A 12,527-nucleotide genomic window follows, 5' to 3' on the forward strand; every position below is an offset into this window, starting at 1 on the left:
CCTCCTGCAGGGCCATGATGGCCAAGCTCTGGAAGTGCAGGTCTGTCTTGAAGTCCTGAGCGATCTCCCGCACCAGGCGCTGGAAGGACAGCTTGTGAGTCAGCAGCTCGGTGGATTTCTGGTAGCGGCGGATCTCCCACAGTGCCGGGCCGGTAGCGGTGAGGCTTCTTCACTCCGCCCGTGGCTGGAGCGCGCTTGTGGGCAGCTTTGGTAGCCAGCTGCTTGCGGGGAGCTTTCCCGCTGGTTGACTTGCGTGCCGTCTGCTTGGTTCTGGCCATCTCTTCAAACGAGGTGCTGCAGGAACCCATCGAGGATTCTTAGACAGCATCTTCCAAACCCACGATTACTACCATCTAGAAAGGGCGGAAGATACCTGGCAACACCATCACCTGGAGGTTCCCCTCCAAGCCACTCCTGTCTTGGAAATATATTGCTGTTCCTTCACTGCCGCTGGGTCAAAATCCTGGAACTCTCTCTTTAACAACACTGTAGAAGTGCCTACACCCCTTGGACTACATTCTGCCCCTAACCTTTATGAACCTTTGACATCCTGGGTAGCTCACCACCACTTTCCCAAGGGGCAATTAAGGATGGACAATGAATGCTGGCATCTACATGCCACGGGGTCCTTGTGCATGAGTCGCAAAAACCCAGCTTGCAGGTGCAGCAGGTGGTCAGGAAGGCGAATGGGATGCTGGCCTTCATAGCGAGGGGGATTGAATATAAAAGTAGGGAGGTCTTGCTGCAGCTGTATAGGGCATTGGTGAGGCCGCAGCTGGAGTACTGTGTGCAGTTTTGGGCGCCGCACCTGCGCAAGGATATTTTGGCCCTGGAGGGAGTGCAGAGGAGGTTTACTAGGCTGATACCGGAGTTGAGGGGATTGAGCTATGAGGAGAGGCTGAATAAACTAGGCTTGTACTCGTTAGAGTTTAGAAGAATGAGGGGAGATCTCATTGAGACGTATAAGATGATGAATGGGATGGATAGGATAGAGGTGGAGAGACTCTTCCCGCTCAAAAAAGACAGTAGGACTAGGGGGCACAGCCTCAAGATAAAGGGGAGGCGGTTTAGTACGGAGTTGAGGAGGAACTTCTTCACTCAAAGGGTGGTGAATCTCTGGAATTCTCTGCCCGTTGAAGTGGTGGAGGCTGCCTCGCTAAATATTTTTAAGAAGCGGGTTGATGGGTTCTTGATAAGAGAGGGGATTAAGGGTTATGGGGAGAGGGCGGGAAAGTGGAACTGAGCCACAACAGATCAGCCATGATCTTATTGAATGGCGGGGCAGGCTCGAAGGGCTAGATGGCCTACTCCTGCTCCTATTTCTTATGTTCTTATGTTCTTATGAATGAATTAAAAAAAAGCAATGTGCATTTGATTTAGTTCCATGATTGATGTGTGTCATTTGCTAGAACTCTGACTGTTGGGAGTGTAAAGCAAAACCTCCTGAGTTTGATTCCCAGCTCAGGTCACTGTCTGTGCAGAGTTAGCACATTCTCCTCGTGTCTGCGTGGGTTTCCTCCGGGTGCTCCGGTTTCTTCCCACAGTCCAAAGATGTGCGGGTTAGGTTGATTGGCTATGCTAAGAAATTGCCCCTTTGTGTCTAGGGATGCGTAGGTTAGAGGGATTAGTGGGTATAATATGTAGGGATATGGGGATAGGGCCTGGGTGGGATTGTGTTTGGTGCAGACTCGATGGGCCGAAGGGGCTCTTTCTGCACTGTAGGGTTCTATGATTCTCTTTAGTGAGCCAAGTGAACAGTTACCCATTGACCTGTACAGACACAAGTAGTAAATGGCAATGAAAAAGCTGTAGGTTGCTGTTCAGTGTCAACATCGTGGCTTGAAAGAAAAATTCAGGAATGAAGTAAGAACTATCAACCTACGTTAGCACCTCACAGTCTGTCGATTAATCCAGACACTTGCTCTCCTTGGGCGATGCATCCCGATGTGGCGTACATTCAGGTAGCTTTTGCCTCGATTTATGCTGAAGGTGTAGGATGAGTCAGGCCCAATGTAATTCAAAGCAAAATGATGGGAAACTGCCCAGAGCAGGTCGCTACACACTGCTTTCTGACTGGTTGCAATGCAACTCCAATTTGATGTGAATTAGAATTTAATAAGCTGAGGGCTCCTTAGACATTTGGCATTTACAGCTAAAGAAATAGAATATAAAGGGAAGGAAGTATTGTTAAAACCATACACGGCATTGGTGAGGCCGCACCTGGAGTCTTGTGCACAGTTTTGGTCCCCTTATTGGAGGAAAGCTGTAGTGGCATTGGAGGCAGTTCAGAGGAGGTTCACGAGGTTGATTCCAGAGATGAGGGGTTCGTCATATGAAGAGAGATTGAACAGCCTATACTCTCTAGAATTTAGAAAAATGAGCAGAGGTCAAATTGAGGTATACAAGGTGATAAAATGGAAGCATAAAGTAAATGGGGAGCAGATGCTTTCTCTTGTGGGATGTTCTAGGATGCGATCCTAGAATGCCCCACCAGAACTTAGGGTAAGGGAAGTTAAAATAGAGTTGAGAAGAAACTACTTCTCCCAAAGGGTTGTGAATCTGTGGAATTTGCTGCCCCAAAGTGTGGTGGATGCTGGGACAGTGAGTGAAGTTAAAGAGGAGTTAGACAGATTTTGACTTGGTAATGAAGAGTTATGGGGAGAAGGCAGGAAAATGGGAATGAGAGGCATATCAGCCATGATTGGATGGCAGTGCGGACTCAATGGGCCAAATGGCCTCATTCTGCTCCTGTGAATTTATGACATCCTGGGCACTCTGTAAAACCATGTTCAATGAGTTCAAAGGTTTAGCCAATGCTGTGCTCCCAGCCACACTGCCTACACCTCGAAGATGTAAAGGCTCTGATTATACAATGTGAAAAGCTCTCACAGAGAACAGAAGAATCTGTGTTCCAGACCAGCAATGTTAACTGTGATGCAGCTGTGGCTACATTGGGACTAACTCAAAAATGCACAAGTGACTTCCCACCCTCTGTAACCTCCAAGGTTCCTCTCTGACCCTGCGCATTGACCTGCCCAGCCGTAACTCCTGTGCTCACATACCCACATTGACTCCTCTAGCTTCTCAGCCTTGTGTTTAAATCTCTCCTCAATCCTTCCTATTTCTTGTCACCTCATCCAACCTACAATGCAGAGAGAATCCCAAGTCTCCACTGGCCTTTTGACCTTTTCCCAATTCCCCACCATTGGCGGCACTGTTACCCCTGATCTAAGCTCTTGAAATCCTCTGCATCTTTCGGAATCCTTCTCCTTCTTTAAGCCTCGCCTTAAAACCCATCTCTTTGACCCAGAAGTTGACCATTCCAGCAACGATCTCCTCCTCTGGGCTGCCGGTGTCCACTTTTGTCAGGTATTTATATTCATTTGTGGGACACAGGCGTCGCTGGGTGGCCAGCATTTATTGCCCATCCCTAGTCACCCTTGAGAAGGTGGCGGTGAGCTGCCTTCGTGAATCGCTGCAGCCCATGAGCTGTGGGTTGACCCACAATGCCGTTGGGGAGGGAATTCCAGGATTCATTCCAGCGACTGTGAAGGAACGGTGATACATTTCCAAGCCAACACGGTGAGTGGCTTGGTGGGGAACTTGCAGGCGGTGGTGTTCCCATGTATCTGATGCCCTTGTCCTTCTAGATGGCAGTGGTTGTGGGGTTGGAAGGTGCTGTCTAAAGGTACTTAACGAATTTATGCCATGGTGAGGCATTTTTGGAATTCAAGTAGGATTAAAATGAGCATTTAGCTTTTTATTTCACTGTTTTGGCTGGCACAGACACAGTGGGCTGAATGGCCTCTTTCTGAACCACACTGGTTCTGTGGTATAGAATGTTTACCGATATTAAACCCAGTTGTCATGTTAAAAGCAGTGTTAAACTTACTTCTCTTGTTTTATACTGAAGTGTGCTATCCTAAGTGCCGTGGGATATTTAACCTTCACATAATGGCACAGGCCATTATGTTTAATATCCCATCCACATGTGGAATATTGTGAACAGTTTTGGACCCCTTATCTATGGAAAGATATATGGGACTGGAGGCAGTCCAGAGAAGGTTCACTAGGTTGTTCCATGGTATAGAGGGATTTTCTTATGAGGAGTGACTGAGAAGGTTGGGCCTGTACACATTGGAGCTTAAAAGAAGGAGAGGTGACCTTATTGGTGCTGAAAGGTTGTTTCCCCTGGTGGGAGAGTATAGACAGTTAGAAGTCTCACAACACCAGGTTAAAGTCCAACAGGTTTATTTGATAGCACAAGCTACTAGCTTTCGGAGCGCTGCTCCTTCATCAAGTGAGTAGGGTTTCAGTTCACAAACAGGGCATATATAGACACAAACTCAATTTACAAAATAATGGTTGGAATGTGAGTCTTTACAGGTAATCAAGTCGTAAAGGTACAGACAATGTGAGTGGAGAGAGGGTTAAGCACAGGTTAAAGAGATGTGTATTGTCTCCAGCCAGGACAGTTAGTGAGATTTTGCAAGTCCAGACAAGTCGTGGGGATTACAGATAGTGTGACATGAACCCAAGATCCCAGTTGAGGCCGTCCTCATGTGTGCGGAACTTGGCTATCAGTCGCTGCTCAGCGACTCTGCGTTGTCGTGAAGGCCGCCTTGGAGAACGCTTACCTAAAGATCAGAGGCCGAATGCCCGTGACGTTCAACACCATCCACCAGTTACACGAAATATACACTTGCAACTCGGCCAACATTGTCTGCCTGATACGCTGCAGGAAAGGATGTTCCAAGATATGGTACATTGGGGAGACGATGCAGACGCTATGACAACAGATGAATGAACACCGCTCGGCAATCATCAGGCAAGACTGTTCTCTTCCTGTTGGGGATCACTTCAGCAGTCACGGGCATTTGGCCTCTGATCGTCAGGTAAGCTTTCTCCAAGGCGGCTTTCACGGTACGTGACAGCACAGAGTCGCTGAGCAGAGACTGATAGCAAAGCTCCACACACATGAGGACGGCCTTAACTGGGATCTGGGGTTCATGTCACACTATCTGTAACCCCCATGACTTGCCTGGACTTGCAAAATCTCACTAACTGTCCTGACTGGAGACAATACACGTCTCTTTAACCTGTGCTTAACCCTCTCTCCACTCACATTGTCTGCACCTTTAAGACTTGATTAGCTGTAAAGACTCACATTCCAACCATTATTTTGTAAATTGAGTTTGTGTCTTTATATGCCCTGTTTGTGAACTGAAATCCCACTCACCTGATGAAGGGGCACCGTTCCAAAAGCTTATGGCTCGTGCTACCAAATAAACCTGTTGAACTCTAACCTGGTGTTGTGAGACTTCTGACTGTTACCCCAGTCCAACGCCGACATCTCCACATCATGTAGGGTATAGGATCAGAGGGCATAGTCTCACAATAGAGGATCATCCATTTAAAATAGAGATGGGGAGGAATTTCTTCTCTCTGAGGATAGTGAATTTGTGGAATTTCTGTAACCACAGAGGCTGTAGAAGTTGGTATGTTTAAAGTTTTAATCAGGAAGGGAATTGGGGAAGAGAAAGAGACAAAAGTCTGAGGTCATGTACTGGCTGACTCAAGAACGGCTTCTTCCCTGCTGCCGTCAGACTTTTGAATGGACTTACCTTGAACTATGTCGATCTTTTCCTATACCCTAGTTATGACTGTAACGCTACATTCTGCACTCTCTCCTTTCCTTCTTCGCTGGATTCCGGGGAAGTTCCGGAAGATTGGAAAACGGCTAATGTTACGCCGCTGTTTAAAAAAGGTAGCAGGCAAAAGGCAGGGAATTATAGGCCAGTCAGTTTAACGTCTGTTGTTGGAAAAATGCTTGAATCCGTCATCAAAGAACAAATAGCGAGGCACCTAGAGAAGAATTGTGTCATAGAGCCTACGCAGCACGGATTCGCTAAGGGGAAGTCGTGTTTGACAAATTTATTGGAATTCTATGAGGATGTGACTAGTGCGGTAGACAGAGGGGAACCGGTGGATGTGGTGTTTCTCGATTTTCAGAAGGCGTTTGATAAGGTGCCGCACAAAAGGTTGCTTCAGAAGGTTAGGGGGCATGGAGTTGGGGGTAAGGTGTTAGCGTGGATAGAGGATTGGTTGTCTAATAGGAGGCAGAGAGTTGGTATCAATGGGTGCTATTCGGATTGGCGGTTGGTAACTAGTGGAGTGCCGCAGGGATCTGTGCTGGGGCCTCAGCTATTTACCACTTATATAGATGATCTGGAGGAGGGAGCTGAGTGTAGGGTGTTGAAATTTGCTGATGACACAAAGATGGGTGGATAAGCAAATTGTGTGGAGGGTGTGGAAAGTCTGCAGAGGGATCTAGATAGGCTGAGCGAGTGGGCGAGGACCTGGCAGATGGAGTACAATGTTAGCAAGCGTGAGGTTATCCACTTTGGCAGGAATAATAGTAGGCGGGATTACTATTTAAAGGGTGAAAAGCTGCAGCATGCTACGGTGCAGAGGGACCTGGAGGTCCTTGTGCATGAGTCGCAAAAACCCAGTCTGCAGGTGCAGCAGGTGATCAAGAAGGCGAATGGGATGCTGGCCTTTATAGTGAGGGTGATAGAATATAAAAGTAGGGAGGTCTTGCTGCAACTGTACAGGGCACTGGTGAGGCCGCAGCTGGAGTACTGTGTGCAGTTTTGGTCGCCACACTTGCGCAAGGGTAATTTAGCCTTGGAGGGAGTGCAGAGGAGGTTCACTAGGCCAATACTGGAGATGAGGGGGTTGGACTATGAAGAGAAAATAAATAGACTGAGTCTGTACTTGTTGGAGTTTAGAAGGATGAGGGGGGATCTTATAGAGACGTATAAGATAATGAAGGGAATGGATAGGGTAGAGGTAGAGAGATTCTTCCTGCTCAGAAAGGACAGCAGGACTAGAGGGCACAGCCTCAAGATAAAGGGGCGGGGGGCAGTTTAGAACGGAGTTGAGGAGGAACTTCTTCACTCAAAGGGTGGTGAATCTCTGGAATTCTCTGCCCGTCGAAGTTGTGGAGGCCGCCTCGCTAAATATATTTAAGACGCGGGTTGATGGGTTTTTGGTAGGCAAAGGGATTAAGGGTTATGGGGAGAAAGCGGGAAGTGGAACTGAGCCACTTCGGATCAGCCATGATCTTATTGAATGGCGGGGCAGGCTAGATGGCCTACTCCTGCTCCTACTTCTTATGTTCTTACGTTCTATGAACGGTATGCTTTGTCTGCATAGCGCACAAGAAACAATATTTTTCACTGTATATTAATACATGTGACAATAAATCAAATCAAATCGAGGGTTCTGGGGATAAGGCAGGAAAGTGTTGAGAATGATCCCACTGAATTGTGGAGCAGACTTGATGGGCCGAATGGCCTACTTCTGTCCCTACATCTTTGGCCCTTATGGTCATCTAAAAGACAGCACCTCCGCCAGTGTAGAGCTCCCTCAGTATTGCACTGAAGTGTTCGCCTGGATTATGTGTTCAAGAGTCTGAACACACAACCTTCTGCCCTGGGTGAGAACCATCTAAGGGAGCCAAGGCTAAAAAAAGCAACAAACATATCATATTTGCATACGTGGGATGGACGGGAGATGCGAGATAGGAAACTAGATTTTTATTATTAGTAGGTCAAAGACTTTACCATGCAAATTGAGACAATAGAGTACTCACAAACATTATACACTGTGTTCACCTCAATTCCGCAGGAAAAAAAATAAACAATTTCTCTTTAAAATGATGAAATACAGAGCAGGTAATTTGCTTAAAATGGTCAAAGTCCAAAGTGTGAGTGGTCTATTGTTTCAATTTGCATGATTAAATCTTTGACCTAACAATAAATACCTCAGCTTCCTATCACGTATCGCTCGTGCATCGTGCATTTGCAAATGTCAAAGGTTTGTTATTAATGGGAGGTGAGCAGACTCCACGTTTTGCGAGTTGGCTCATTTGCCTGTTTTAATTTTAATTGTACTGTAATTAAAAGCCAGCCTTACCTTGAAACAATCTGTTGCGATCTGCAACAAAGCAAAAAAAAAATCGCAATGAATGTAACAACTGTTCCTGGTAAACAATCAAATCACTTCATTTAATTAGTATTGTGTCACTTCATTGTGTATCCTTTGATGGAGTTGGCAGCTTTCGTTTTTGATGAACTAGCAATCAACTTCTGAATTGCAATCTGTCAGCAAGTCAAGATTGCACTGTGACTTGTCTCCCAATACAGCAGTGATGTTTTTGTTTGTCTTTATTAAGTTGCGTTTCTGGTATAATTTATATCATGCTTTTAAATGTCTCTTCCTCCCATCCCCCCCCCGCACCTCCCCAGCCATTTACACCTAAACAAATCCACTTGTTCTCAGATGCTCAACAAAGCAGAGTTTAAAAAGGCGATGGCTTGTCGAGCCAGAAGTCTGAACAGGCCCAAGCGATCCACTCCAGCACCGCTGTTCCTCTGAGTCAGCAGGTCCTGGCTTCGGATCTCGCTGCAGAGGCTTCAGTGCGCGATGCAGGTTGAGACAGCAGCGCCGTGCTTTTATGGGGAGGGGGTGCCACAGTCAGAAGGGCAGTCTCTGGCCTGAGCCATTAAACTGGGGTCCGCCCTCTCAGATGGCCGCGTAAACCCACAGCACTGTTTCAAAGGAAAAGCAGGGGATTTCTCCCCAGTGTCCTGGAAAAGGTCGAATCATGCAGTGCGGAGGAGGACATTCGGCCCATCACAATCCCACCCAGGTCCTATCCTCGCAACCCCATGCATTTCCTGGTGTCAGGGGGAGTCTGAGCTACTCCCCCTGACACTAAGGGGCAATTTAGCCTGGCCAATCCACCTAACCCGCATACCTTTGGAGTGCGGGGTCAAACCGGAGCACCCGGAGGAAACCCACGCAGGCATGGGGAGAACATGCAAACTCCACACAGACAGTGGCCTGAGCATCGAACCTGGGTGCCTGGAGTTGTGCAGTGCTAACCACTGTGCCCCCTGTCCCTCCCCACCGAATGATATCTATCACTGACTATCTGTTCACAGTCATAGAATCCAAAAGTGCAAAAAGAGGCCCTTCGGCCCATCAAGTCTGCACCGAACACAATCCCACCCAGGCCCTACCCCCCATATCCCTACATATTATACCCACTAATCCCTCTAACCTAAGCATTCCTGGACAGTAAGGTGAAATTTCTTAGCACGGCCAATCAACCTAACCCACACATCTTTGGACTGTGGGAGGAAACTGGAGCACCTGGAGGAAATCCATGCAGACACGAGGAGAATGTGCAAACTCCACACAGACAGTGACCCGAGCCGGGAATCGAACCCAGGACCCTGGAGCTGTGAAGCAGCAGTGCTACTATGCACAGTGGATGCACAGTGCACAGTACTACTGTGCTACCGTGCCGTCATGTTACTGTTTGAGGGAACTTTGCAAATAAACTTTAGCTGCCACCGTCCTCCATTACAGTCACAGAACCATAGAATCTCGACAGTGCAGAAAGAGGCCATTTGGCCCATCGGGTCTGTGCCAACTCTCTAAAAGAGCACTCCCCACCCAGGCCCTTCCAATTGCCCAACTCCATGCATTTACCATGGCAAGTCCATCTAACCCACACATCCTGGAGCACTAAGGGGCAATTTATCATGGCTAATCCCCCTAACCCGCCCATCTTTGGAGGAAACCGGAGGAAACCCATGCAGACACAGGGAGAACGTACAAACTCCACACAGTCATCCGGAATGGAACCCGAGTCCCTGGGCCTACTGTGAGGCAGCAGTGCTAACCATTGTGCCCCCGTGCCACCTGTAAAAATATGCAGTCTTTCTTTTATGACTCTTTCTTGCACGACACCCCATCTTACTGCTCACTTGTAACCAGTAGCTTCACTTTGAAAGCACTGCAAGTGCTGTGGGTCATCTTGAGTTAGTGAAAGGTGCTATATAAAGGCAAGTTCTTTCTGTTGTTTCCCTAAATCCTTACGAGTGCAGGGTGGGGTGGAGTTGAGAGATCGAGGTGGGCCGGGGAGTGGGGGGTCTGGGCCGGCCTGGAGACGTCCGGAAGGCCAGCAATCTGGGGCGGGGAGGGGCGGGGGGGTGCGTGGGGAGGTGTTGAAGGGGCAGCAATGTGGGGTCCTGGGGCTAGCCAGCAATTGGGATGCTGGCAGTGCAGAGTTATGTCCATACCCAGCGCAGTGGACCGCTCAGTGCTCTGTTGCCAGCCTCTCCAGTGGGAATAGTGATAGAGATACTCTGTGACACACAGAGTGTGGGAGATTCATTTTGAAAATCCTGCTTGAAAAAAAAAGCATGATTTACCCCAGACTTTACATGAATTTGACACTGAGGAATTTTTGGGGGAATCCCGGTCTTCTTTTGGGTGTTAAAAAAAAAACCCCGTAATTTTATTCATGAATGTTTGCTGTCTGCTCGCCAAGCCCACTGCAAACAGACGCAGATTCTGAGACCCCCTCCCCCTTGGTCAGAAGACCCTGATTTCCTGTTTGGCTTCTTGAATCTGCAGAAAGCCACGTTGTGTCCAGCAGTGGCAGCGCGTGGTGAGAGAGCAGCTTGTCGAACGGTGGAAACCATTTGGGGTGGCACGGTAGCACAGTGGGTTAGCACTGCTGCTTCACAGCTCCAGGGTCCTGGGTTCGATTCCCGGCTCAGGTCACTGGCTGTGTGGAGTTTGCACATTCTCCTTGTGTGTGCGTGGGTTTCCTCCGGGTGCTCCAGTTTCCTCCCATAGTCCAAAGATGTGCAGGTTAGGTTAATTGGCCGTGCTAAGAAATTGCCCCTTAGTGTCCAGGGATGTGTAGGTTAGAGGGATTAGTGGGTATAATATGTAGGGATATGGGGGTAGGGCTTGGGTGGGATTGTGTTTGGTGCAGACTCGATGGGCTGAAGGGCCTCTTTCTGCACTGTAGGGTTCTATGATTCCAAAACATTGTCAGGAACCTAGAACAGCGCAAATGCAGCGGGAGACCACACGTCCCAATCGAGGCTGAGCTTCTGTTTCGAAGATCAACAACGTGAAGTCAAATTGCTGAACAACACTCGGGGTCAGGCAGCATGTGTGGGGAGGGAAAGATGGCTCAATGGGCTGGATTTTCCTTCAGGTGGGAGGCCTGGATAAAACGTTGGCGGAAAGCAAAGGGAGGGGAATCAATGTCTTCCTTTCGCTATGGGTTACCACCAGCAGCGGGCACGTCTGAGACCTGGCCATCTGCCAGTCAATTAATGAATCCCATTAAGTGCCCAGTGAAGGGTTGCTTCCCTTCCCCCATCTGAATTATAAAGGTGGTGCTGGGAAGTCCCATGTGAGGCTACAGGAGAAACCCCTGTAAGGAATTTCTTCCAAATGGCTCTGAGTCTTTGGACCTCCTTGGCACAGAGAGCTGCGGTGGTGGGGGGGAGAGTCCTTGTGTAAATTTAACGTAGATTCCTGATCAGTAAGGAAAGCAAATGTTACGAGGAAGTCTGGATCGGCAGAACAAGCTCGAGGGGCTGAATGGCCTGCTCCTGATCCTATTTCTTATGGTCTGATGGCACCCCAGCCCAGCTGATGGAGGGTTCACCCCTCCCCATCAGCCAGCTTGTCCCAGCACAATTAATGGAGTAAAACTTACCTTGCTTTCACAGGCCGCTCATCATGGAGCACCCCCCACCCCCCATCCCCCCCCGCCCCGTCCCACTCCTTCCTACAATGGCTGCCACCTGTGGGTGGTGGTGCTGTTGGCCTTCTGATGGAACTGGCAGCTCTGGTAGGCAGGATGCCATCCTCTACTGCACCCAGCAGGGCGCTGATTATTGGGTGCAGCCAGTAAAATGCTGCCCAGCCTTCCACCGCCCACACCCTGCAGGGGCCAGGCAGCCTCCGTGAGAAAACTCAGCCTGATATTTCCCAGAACTGAAAAATGTTAAAGGTACCGCTTTTCATCAAATCCGGCGGTGAGGGGACAGGGGGTCAGAGGAAGAAACCTGCCTCCCGTCAATTGATACTGCACTTCCCGCTACCTTGGAAAAGCAGCCAGCATAATCAAAGACCCTACGCATTCTCTCTTCCATTGGGAAAAAAGATACAAAAGTCTGAGGTCACGTACCAATCGACTCAAGAACAGTTTCTCTGCTGCCATCAGATTTTTGAATACCTCATATTAAGCTGATCTTTCGCTGCACTCTCAGTAACTGCAACACTCTATTCTTTCTTTCTCCCCTGCGTGCTCTATGAGTAGTATGTTTTATCTGTAACAGCTAGCAAGAAACAATGGGTGGAATTTTAGGCCGCGCTTGCCCCAAGATCGGAAAATCCCACCCAGGGTCAACAAACCTTTGCATAGTCCTGTCCCATCTGCGACGGTTCCTGTGATGGGCAGGGTGAGAAAGTTCTACTGTATCCCAATACACGTGAATAAGCAATCAACCAATCAATCCATATGGTGGAGGACAGGGGTGATTCCACAACAGGGGACGATGGCAGGTGGCAAAAGGGATCATAGAATCCTTAACAGTGCAGAAGGAGGCCCTTCGAGTCTGCACCAACAACCCACCCAGGCC

The 12,527-nt window shown here is 48.6% G+C and overlaps 1 protein-coding gene across 1 annotated transcript in view; it reads left to right on the forward strand.

Annotated features, from left to right (window-relative positions):
- The window catches only part of LOC145338879 (transcription factor SOX-5-like), a gene marked incomplete at its 3' end in the record, with an annotated part of 172,861 nt that overhangs the window by 98,744 nt on the left and 61,590 nt on the right, over positions 1 to 12,527 (forward strand). The gene's annotated exons all lie outside the window — the stretch shown is intronic.

Source organism: Carcharhinus amblyrhynchos, unplaced genomic scaffold, assembly GCF_965287045.1.
Source record: "Carcharhinus amblyrhynchos unplaced genomic scaffold, sCarAmb.v2.hapA chromosome_210, whole genome shotgun sequence".
Classification (NCBI taxonomy): domain Eukaryota; kingdom Metazoa; phylum Chordata; class Chondrichthyes; order Carcharhiniformes; family Carcharhinidae; genus Carcharhinus; species Carcharhinus amblyrhynchos.